The sequence below is a fragment of the Cheilinus undulatus genome, linkage group 11, assembly GCF_018320785.1.
Source record: "Cheilinus undulatus linkage group 11, ASM1832078v1, whole genome shotgun sequence".
In the NCBI taxonomy this organism is placed as follows: Eukaryota; Metazoa; Chordata; class Actinopteri; order Labriformes; family Labridae; genus Cheilinus; species Cheilinus undulatus.
Window position 1 is genome coordinate 43,237,477 of NC_054875.1, and position 12,148 is coordinate 43,249,624.

Here is a 12,148-nt window from a genome sequence, read left to right on the forward strand (position 1 = left end):
GAAACACAAGTTTTTTTCCCAGAGTCTTCAACATTCATAAAGCCATTAATCTTAGCAGAGTGGATTTAAGTTTGTCAAAAAGACTGATAAAACTACTTCCTGTTTCATGGTGAACAGAAAATTACCAAGTATATGATTTTTGATCTGGTAAACCAGCAGGGATGAAATTTCACAAATTTTCTTATTGCAAAGTTGGCATCCATCACAGTACCAAGCTTGAAGTCACTGAGCTCTCCAGTAGTTACTGTGATTTTTTTCTTGTTTTGTTTGCCATGACACAGAGTGATTTTAAAATTCATAGAGCCATGGATCTTTGCAGAGTGGATTAAAATGTATAAAAAACAGACTCTGAAAAAACAACTTCTTGTTTTATGGCAAAAAATTTTCCAAAATTATGATTTTTGACCTGACTTAACTACGTAGCAGGGATTGCAATTTCACAAACTTTCTTATTGCAAAGGTGGCATCCATCACAGTGCCACACTTAGAGTCCCTGAGCTCTTCAGTAGTTACTGTGATTTTTTTATTTAATTTTATTTATTTATTTATTTATTTTTTGCCATGACACAGGAAGTTTTTTCCTGGTGTCTTAAATATCTGTGAGTCATGAATCTTAGCAGAGTGGATTAAAATGTTACAAATCACAATGAAAAAACTACTTTCTGTTTCATGGCAAACAAAACATTACCAAGGCTATGATTTTTTTTTATCTCACTTATTTATTTATTTATTTATTTATTTATTTATTTATTTATTTATTTTTATTTAACCAGGAAAACCTCATTGAGATCAAAAATCCCAACCAACCAACTTAACCAGCAGGGATAAAATTTCACCTTTTTAATTGCAAATGTGGCATCTATCGCAGTACCACGCTTGAAATCACAGAGCTTTTCAGTAGTTGTGGTGTTTCTTTTGTTCGCCATGAAACAGATTTTTTTTTTCCAGCCTTAAAAATTCATATGGATTACATTTTAAATTCAAATTTTCTAATTCTAAAATTTAAATTCAGAGTGGATGAAAATGTGTCGAAACAGACTGAAAAAAATACTTCCTGTGGGTTACAACCTGTGGGTTCCTTGCTGTTTCTTTTAAGTGAGTCAAATTTCTTTTTATTATCAGAGGTGAGCTCAATACCTCAGCTTGTCTAGTCCATCCGTAGACTCTGGCTATAGATGCCCAACATTTCAGCACCTGTCAAGGGGATGCTTTGGCTTCATCTTTGTACAGTGGTAGGAAGCTGAGTCACGTTGTCCATTCAGTTTGCTAACTGTGAGTAAGGGAAGTTGTTCTAAGCTTGTGGTTTGGGGTCCAATAGTGGATTTTTAAAGCTGTTTTACTGGGTCATAATTTGAATGAAACACAAGATACTTGTGCCCTATAAAGAGGATCAGCACTCAATGAAGAAATCCCTAATCCATTACTATTTGGCTCCACAAGTCAACCGTGCAGACCCATGGGTAGTAAGCAACCCGCACTTCACAGGGGTTGTCAAGTGGGAACCCTCCTTCGTCAGTGTTTCGTCCAGTTAGTCCCACGACACCACCAGAGGGCTGAACAGTGATCTCCAGCGTCCCAGAGCCACCCCCCCTCCATGCCGGCTCTCACAACCCACCATGCCAACAGGCAGACATCATCTTACCCATCTTACCACATGGCCCACACAGCCTCAACAGCACGCCACCTTCAACAGACCCAGGCTCCGTACATGCAAGCTCCAGGTAGTGACGATGCTGATACTACCTTCCTTAACACCACTCATGATTACAGTGCAACAACTAATAACTAAGAGTAAAAAAGAGGGGAAAATGAGACACATTAGGGAGAACAAGAGAGAGAGAGAGAGAGAGAGAGCAAGCTTCACTATAAGGTAGGTAATAAGGGTATGCCTGCAATAATGGTATGGTATGGCTAAAAGTCTAGGAAGTACAGAAGCCCTAAGTGGACAAAGATCTATTTTTATCTTATTTTTTTGTTGTTGTTTTTTTCTTGAGATCTTGAATTTGTGCTTAATGTTTGCTTGCATGTCCTCCAAGGGCTTGATATGCTTGTTTTTTAAAGTTTGTTTATCAATGTTTTGTCCATCTTAGGTCCAAAATACATAATTTTTCATCTGATTAACGTCAGTGGGTGAAAATTTCTACTCATAGAGGTAACTCAGTTTGGAAGTGTTGAGTTATAGTAACAGCAAATGTCTGGATAATATGTGAACAGCTGTCAGGAGTAATTGTGAGGCTGCTGAATGTACAAGTCATTATCAGATAAATATACTTTACACCCTTTTACAAGGATTAAACAAGTCTTGTATCCACTGTGGCCAAAGTCAAGCTGGATATTATACCAACAGTACATCTAACTGGTGCCCGGTTTCACTGAAGACTGCAGTCAATTGCTATCTTGTTTCCTTTGGCTCTGGATGTTGAGTTCAGTTTATCTTTGAAGAACATTTAAAGCCCTCTTGTCATACACACACACTGGCTCTCTGTGGTATCACAGCCGCTCAAAAAAAATGGGTTTCTGTTGGCTACAATCTGACAAAAAGTGTCTGTGCTTGTGCTTGCTCCCGGCACTGAGTCTTTATGGTTACTGCTCAGATTTATGCCGTTCTGATGAGCTGTTTGTCTCTGTTTTTCATCCACTTTACATTTTAAGATCTAACTTTTCATTTCAATTACATACTTCTGGACTTCCTGCATCTATACTGCAGTTTCCAGTTAAGGGGAGAAAAGGTGTCATACAGGAAATCAGGATTTGGTGTCTGTTTCTCACATGTGTTCTTTGTGTCAGTGTTAGGCAGAATGAAATTCAACTACCACTCCTCATATTAATCATGGCCATAGTCTTGATACTAATATGGACAGAACAACAGCTGCCTGGAAGTGAAGCCAGAACATTTAGAGCCCCCTCCTGATGACTGGCTCCATTATAGGTCATAAAACCACACCTCCTCCATGTTAACAGATGGGACATGGCTCAAACTATTAAGGCAATGTACTCTGCCAAATTTTTGTCCAGACCTGGTCTTTCATAGTAGCTATTATCATGACACTCTACATCAGGGGTGTCAAACTCAAGGCCTGAGGGCCAACTCTGGCCAATGGTACAGTTTTACCCGGCCTGCAAAATCAGATCATATTTTTATTATAACTGGACCACCAATACAAGGTCTGCAGATTTCCTCCAGTTTAAAGATGTAAACTTAACCCTGATGATTGAAAATATTCTTATTAAATCATAAAAACATGAAAAATAAAAAGAGTAAAAATAATTAGATAAAAAGTCAGGAATGGTGGAAGAAATTAATTTGTGTTTTTGTTTCATATTTAAATTTTGCATCTCACGATTATGACTTTAAACTTATTATTTTAATTTTCATCTCATATTTACCTTGTAGATTCACAATTTTTAATTTTAAGTCATATTTTGACTGTACAAACTCAAGAAGTTAATTTTTTTCTCTCAGATCTTTACCTTTAAACTTCATGATTTTGAATTTAATCTCATATTTTGCCCTTTTAAATTCAGTATTTCTTTTTTTCATATTTTGACCTTTTAAACTCATGATTTTCTTTCTTTTTATATATTTGCATTTCAAAACACTATTTTGACTTTTAATTTTGTGTTTTGAGCTAATAAGATTGACTGTTTATCTCGGATTTTGAGCCTTTAAATTTGTAGTTTTGACTCTTTTTTGTCTCAAAATTATTTATCATCGGTGCTAAGTTTTTTTTTCCATATTCTTTTACTGATGAAAATAAGGCTGACAGTTTATGGTTAAATTTTGACCCTGTGAGGCTCTCAGGTTAGACCTAAACTCCAAATCCAGCCCCTGCTGTGATTGAGTTTGACACCGCTGCTTTACATCAGCTACTTCATTCATTTTAATAGTTTTGGTGCAAAAAGAGTGGATATGTCAGAAATGTGACAAAAGCTAAAAATGCATTCATAAAACTCTCCATAAACATAAGAATCTGCTTCAGACTTGTACAAGAATCTGCTCTGACGTGGACTGAACTGACCTCAGGGATTGTTGACATTTTTATCGGAGGGTTAAATTTGTGCTTCTGTTAACTGAAAGGGGCGAGGAGAGGTAGCTCCAATCTGCACAAGTCTTGTCTCCAGATGGCATCACCATCTAAAAGTGTCAGCGTTCATTAAAAAGTATTTTGGCTTCAATTTTGGAAATGATAGGAGCTTGATAGGTGTTGTCCATGTTATTACGCAGTCAGTGGTAATGGCCAACATTGCCTCAACCAATGATGACTCATGTGACATCACTTGAGGCAATTAATCAGATATGATTCATGGAAGTTTGAGACTAAAGGTCATGTGTAACATGAGGCAGCAGACCATATTGCCCATTAACTTTCAACAGAAAAAAAATCTTTCTTTTTTTAAACCAAAATGCAGACTTTCTTTGACTTCAGTTTGTTATTAAAGCAGGAAACTGCATTAGAATATTGAACATCATTGGACTTGGTTAAGGTTTGACAGCCTTTACCAAGTCCAGCTGCCCCTTTGTTTAAAGATTTTTATTAACTATGACCTGGATTAATGGGAACATACTACACAGACATTCATTTTCTACACCTCTCATCCCATTTGGGGCTGCGAGGGACTGGAGCCTATCCCAGCGGTCTTAGGGAAAGCAGCAGGGTACACCCTGGCAGGTCGCAAGTCAGTCACACAAGAGACAAACCATGAGGCATGCTCACACTCACAACTATGGTCAATTTAGAGTCATCAATTCATCTAACAAGCATGTTTTTGGTCAGTGGAAGAAAGCCGGAGTAACTGGAGAAAAACCAACACATGCACAGGGAGAACATGCAAACTATGCACAAAGAGGCTCTTATCGAGATTTGAACCAGGACCCAGGATGTGCACTCCTAGGCTGATGCCAATGCAGAATTGTAAAAATCTGCTATTACTCAAATATTCACTTGAAACTGGCTCTAAAAAGACTTGAAGTTCCACCTACATCCATATCAAAATGCCCATTTTCACAACAGAAATAAAAGTGTCAACAGCCAGTTTCAGTCTGAATGCCATTACAGAGTGGGGATGTTTAAAACTTAACAGACTTAAAGCCTCAGCCCCACCTTTATGTCTGATCCTTGACTGACCAAAAGGCTGTATGAGAGTTTTCCCAACATGGTGACCGCCATCTGCTGCAAAACTCCACTGAGGGAACCAGAGAGTGAGGTCACTGAGACTATGTCCATGTTTAACCCAGATCATGTTTACAGCTGATCCATGGATAAATCAAACTAAAGTTTTTTAAATGATGCTCATACTCCCCCATATTAAAGCCCAGGTGTCACCCCCATCTCTGCTCTTTGGCTGTTTGTGTTTGCCCTGAGAGTCCTGAGATGCTCGGGAGGCTCCCAGTGTGCAGATATCAGAGCGCCGTCCATGATTGTGCTGACGTCTGCAGGGGGCTCGGCTGCAGATTAAGCCCAATAAAAATGTGTGATTTGTTGCTTTCATATTTGGAAGATGTCAGCTTCAATTTGAGCTAGCACGCTGCCTTGAGGCAGGCTGGGTGACAAATATGAAAGATGCACTGATGAACTGCTGGCAATCAAGTGTTAGTTCTCCCATCCACTATATGATGGCAATGAAAAGCTGCACACATTGTTACACAGAGGTTTGCCCACCGATATGGGTATCACTTTTTATATATGATGTCATAAATCAGCTGTAAAAGGAGTAAATTTGATTTATTTATTCATGTTTTGCTCACTTGTTATGGTTTCATTATTCACAGTGTGATGCTTCACCCAAACAATGGCTCTATGACGCCTAAGTAAAGACAGGGAATATTGAATTTAATGAATAAACCGTGTAATAAATCCATTCATCTAAATATCAAACACTGGATATGTGTCATATTTGAAATGCATAGTTTGGCTTTTATAGCTCAAATAGTAGAATGGTTTTTAATTTTAAGCTAATATCACATTAAAAAGAGCTTGTTATTGTTATTCACACAAAATAACATGCTTATAACATGCAAAGCTGCATAAAATCAACAGTCACTTACACATAGTGCAATCTTATTTTCATACATAGAGCAGATCCAAACAATATTGCAACCCTTCAGTAGTTTAGCTTATTTAAAAAAAACCTAACACTAGCATTAAAATATTCACTGATGTCGGTCAAAGTAGACCCTTTACTTGAACATTGCTCTACCAATGGAAACTGGGTCAAATTAAACCCATCATTATTATTATGTCTTATATAAACTGGGTTTTGGCCTTGTTGAACTCCTTTAACATGTTAGTAATAATTTGTTTATTCATGTTTGTTTATTCAAATGTCTTTTTTCCTTTTTTAATGTCTTCAAACTAAATTCCACATTATGTCAGATGAGGCTGTATGTTTGCTTCTATCTATTCAGTCTTGTGTTTTAAGCAGATCTTGTGCAATAGGAGTCATGTGCAATATACTGTTTATTGCACATACTTTTTATTGCTTTGTGTTTCTCTGATTATGTCTGGATTATTGTTTGTTATAATAATTTATTATTCATTAGCATGACAATGGAGGCAGCTAAATATATGTAAGTCCCAGACAAATTTTCCATAGAGTATTGTATCATTTTTTATTGTATCATCATTTCCATTTGCATTCTATTGTTCAATGCAAACATACTGTATAGCATGATACAATCATATCCAAAAGCATCCTATCAGTTTGTGCAATCATTTCTCATTGTATCATGCAGTCGTATCACATCATATCATATCGTGCAATTATATTTAAGTCCTACTGCAGCTTGTAATTGTGTCATTGATAGTATCATATATTCATGTCATACCATTTCCTATCATACCATGCAATTTTAACATAATGTTTCGTATGGTATCATGCAATTGTATCATATAATCGTACCATGTAATCATATGTTATCCTATTGTATCCTATCATATCATGCATTGCATCCTATCAGTTTGTGCAATTGTGTCCCATCATATCATGCAATCAAATTGCATCGTATCATATCATGCAGTTGTATGTTCTATCGTATTGTGCAATCATATCGTACCATGTCCTATCATACCATGCAGTCATGTCATATCCTATTGTATGTATCATGCAGTCATACTGCTTCGTGTCCTTGTGTATCATGCAAATGTATTATGTCCTGTTGCCACATGCAGTCGTATTGTATAGTATCATGCAGTTGTATCACGTAATAGTACCATGCAATCGCATGCTATCCTATGGTATCGTACCATATCCTATCATACCATGCAATCATATCATATCCTTTTGTATCGTATCATACAGTCTTATTGCATCATCCCCTAGTGTAACATGCCATTCTATCTTATTGTGCAATAATATTGTATCATATTGTGCAATCGTATACCATTGTATCATGTAAATGTATCATGTCCTATTGTTACATGCAATTGTATCATTGATGCAATCTAGCAACCATATCATATCCTGTAACATTGTATCCTGCAATTGTACTGCATCGTGCCCTATTATATCATGCAGTTGTATCGTGTTGTGCAATCATACTGTATTGTATCCTGTCCTTTCATATCATATAATGGTATCAAATCATACAATTGTATAAATGTTTTGTACCATATTATAGGGATATAATTGTACTGAATCATATGGTATGGTATATAATAATCATTTGGTATGGTATATCTACTAATTGTATTGTATTTCAAACCATATTGTATAGTATAGTATACTATATATAATCTTACATAGTTTTGTATTGCATCATTTAATTGCATCACATTGCATTGTATCTGATTGCACTGTATCTGTTGTATCATATTGTAATATATCCTTTAGGTGTTATTGAGCACTCTGTTACTTATGGTTTGAAAATTTCTTCATTAATGAAATTACATAAAGAGTTTTAATTTGCTCAGACCAGTACTTCTGTTTCCCCTCCTGCTCAAACAGATTTCCCTCTGGCCTCATTCTCATTGGGCTGATCATTAAAATATGTCAAACACAAAGCAGGTTTGATTTCTTGAGAGGCAGTTTTAATGTGCAAAATAAACTGCCCTCTGCTATTATGTATAGTTGTTTATCTGCCATCACCTTAGAACTAAACAGACTGAAGGATAATTAATGTTCTGTAAAACTAGTAAGGCTTGGTAGCTATATTATTTATTGATAAATGTTAGTTGTTTTCATCAAATTAGAAGCCATATGACTCAGATGCAGGATGACGCCTCTGGAGATGTTAACTTTTTGTGGGACTACTGACAGGCAAAAAGGTTGATATGAGATGATATGGGCTTTAAACATCCTGACAAACAGTGGTGATATGCCCACCTGTCAGTCAGATCAGACTGCCTCATTATTATGCAAATGAATGCCCATCTCTAAGCCTTAATATAGTCAAACAGACTTATACCATGAACAGTGTTTACAATTATAAACATAACTCATTCACACCAAACCTGTTCTTTTCATCAGGCTGTAAACATCTCTATCTGTCTCTGCTGTACAGTCTTGCATGTTAACATTGGTGTTAATGGGGACTCCTTGGGTTTGGGACCCAGCCTCTAGTGGACACACAAGGAACTGCAAAGTTCATATTAGCTCCATAATTAAACACCAGGGTTTGATGGTAGTTTATTTTGTCAAATATTCTTATTTAGTTGTGGCTTCCAGGGGATTTTTGTTCCACCCTTATTAATAAAACTCCCCCCAAAAGTCTGAAACACTGAGGTTTCAGATCTGATTTGCATTAATGAGCCAGTATCGTGATGCTAAGTTAACATCAGTCCCAGCTAGATTGGTCTCTGTCAGTTTAGACCCGCTGATTTGTACTGCTGAGTTAAAGCCTGTCTCTCTGGTAATGTACAAAATAGATCAATCTCCTGTTTTTAAACCGAGGCTGCTGTGAATATCTGTAATTAATTAGCAATATGAACATCCAAATGGGAGGGGAAAAAAAGGAGGAAATAATTAAAAAGCTGAATGATAGGAAGGTCTGGATGATCTTAAAGTTATCAGGAGCGAGGATCAGCGGCCTGGTTGAGATTCTGAAAGTTTGAAAACGCCTCATGCATTATAACTGAAGCACTACCCCGAGTTCCCTGAGTTTAATCCTTTCTGCAAGTGCTTCATCAACCTTCAGCTTTTTTGACAAGACAGAAGTTTCAGCATGTATGATTAATAAGATACAAATGTGCAACTGATATTTGATAAATGACTTTGGTTTCATATTCATGATGTACAATGAATATGCAGCACCAGGGGCTTAAGCCTACTTGATTGATCAAATGTATTCCATTCATCACTTATTTTTGCTTAATTAGCATATTTGAAGCAACACCATTAACAGAAGAGGACTATGGGCTATTTGGAAGATATGATGTATGTTGGGGAGCAGACATACATGCATTCCTCTTTGTCTTGTAGAGCTCATATTCTCAGGGGGCAGAATTCATTATAAAGGATATTTTACTGCTGCATTTAGGTGCTCCATTTTTCATTTCTTTCATTCCAGGGTCCTCGCTCTTTTCTAGAGCTCATTTCCAGGACTTTCCAGGACATTCTCTGTCACAGTTTAGCTGTTATGACAGGAATGCATCATGCCTCTACATCAGTAGGTTCCTTAGAGGAGTATGAGCAGCTTATCACTTATCAGTCTATCACAACATATGGTGCTTTAACCCTTTAACTATGAATATTAAGTAGAATCTGCAGCAGTGCTATGACACACTGAAAAAAATGATACACATGTCACATTATGATAATGTTCATTTTTTTTAAAATACATTTTCGGGCATTTTATCTTTAGAGGAGGACAGTGGATAGAGTTGGTGAAGGTGAAGAGAGCCACAGGCCACCTCATGGGGCGTGGCTTAACCACTACAGCGCCATCTGCACCCCCGCTCTACTAGAAAGAAACCGTACGGTTCCCTGGTATTTCACGAGTGTTTGACTTATTCATGGTTGTGCTGCCATTTAAAGTCCAACCACAGCATCCATCCATCTTCTAATCTGCTAATCATGATTAATCACAGCATTTTTTAATAGTTAAAGTATGTTTTTATGTTTTTAGATTTTTAAAGGTTGTTATTGACAAGTATTTCTATAGTTTGGCAGAAAGACAAAATAAGGGCAGACAAAAAGACAAAAACTACAAAATATAAACACGTTCGCACTGTATTTATTGATGTTTCTTATTAAAAACTAAATTTCACTATTTTTATGTGACATTCAAACACATCATAACATATAGAATACAGTCGTCGAATTTACTGAGGTTTCCTGAATGCATCATATTTTCCTAACCTGACAAGTCAGATGGATTTGTTTCACACATCCATCTGGGAAAGCTTCAATAGGAAACGTTTGGGAAAAGGCAGCGGATTTGAAAAAACTCGTAGTGTGATTGGATGAACGTTCTGTCTGCCACAACTTTACAGGCCAATCAGAGCAACAAAACACGTGACGTAGACGCTATCGAGCTGCGCGTGCGCAGCTACCGAGGAATAACGCGAAACATGGCAAACTGTAGACATGTAAGTGCTCTACTTTTGTTGTTTATGAAAAGAAACAACTCACTGCTGTTCTTTGTTCTTCTTTTAAGGAAGAAATGTTGTCAAGTTCTGATAAAACTGGCGCTTTAGCAGCATCCATGCTAAGCTCTTCCAGCATAATTGCACCAGCTCTTGTTGCTGCTTATTTGTGTCACAACTCTGCCACGCCTGAAAGTACTGCCCCTCGACGCTGATTGGTCCTGTCACTTTCTAACTGGGCCCAAACAGCTCAGATGGGAGCTTTGCAAGATGGATTCGCCAGTGAAAAACAAGGAACAGGCGTATCCATCTGCTTTGCAAGGTTTATATTTTCTGTTTTAAGCTCGTAAAGTTCACTAATTTACTACTGGATTAAGGTTGTTAACAAACAGGACTTGCTCAAAGTTTTGGAGAACTTTTCAGCATTTATTTGAGCAGCTGAAGTAAGAAAACTGTCCTGAAGCAGCTGAAGAGAGTGGTATGACCATGGCTTGGTGTAGAGACAGTTCATCACTGCAGCGTGTACCCACAATTTTGGTTTTATCTTAACTAACATTCTCCAGCTTTTTAAAAAGAAAATTGCCGTTAAGCAGACCTGGGTCTGTCTCCTCACTCATCACTGCTGGCTGTGTCTGACCCTCTCACCTCTTTGCCCTCAGGCACGTAAACATCCGCACTGGAGGACTACGGGAGCTAGTTGTGGTCAAACTTAGTCATATGATTAAATTGTGTTTGAATTCTTTTAATAAGCGTTAACGTGTTAATACTAACAGCCCTTATAGAAACATATTTTATCATTTGTTTATTTGAAAGAATCCCCTGATCTTCATGCTGTTTGTATTAAATCTTTTACTGGATTTGGATCATGCAGACTCTTTTTTTTTGGACTTTTTTTTACTGCTAAATCACGATGAAGAGGGTAAAGGACAATGGTAGGTTAAATAACTATAAATCATTGCTTGTTGATTGTCTGTTGGATGAGTAGATTGTTGTCTCTGTCTTCTTTTGAATGTTGGAATAATATCGATAACTTCCTAGTAGGGCTGAACAATTTGCAAAAATAATCTAATTGTAAGTTTTTCCCAAATATTGCAATTGCGATTTAATATGCGATAATACTTTGGTCAATCTTATGTATTTTTTTTTAACAAATTCCAGCAATAAATATTCCATTAATAAGACGATGTGTATTGAAAACAAAGAATTTTATTTTAGAAGCAATTAATCCATAGTAGCATGAATTTGAATATGGGGGTGTAGCTTTAAGCTATAAAGGAGGCAGCTGGGGTGGAGGAGTTGAGGCTGGCTACCAGCTGATTGCAGCTGGGGTATGACTTTCATGAAGTAATGCTGAACTTCATCAGTTGAATTTAGAATGGGTGTACTATTTCTGCTCATATTGTAAATGTGATGTCATTTGCTTTGTTTAAGGACATTAGCATGTTTATGTCACTCGTTTTGATTAATAAAAACATGCATAAAACAAAAAAAGGAGGATTTTTGTAAACCCTTATAAAAAAATGACAATTGAATGTTTGCATAATGTGCATAAAATCTCTGCTGCTGCAAATAAAAAGATTTAATAAACTGGTATTTTCACATATTCCAGGTAAAGAAATGTTGCA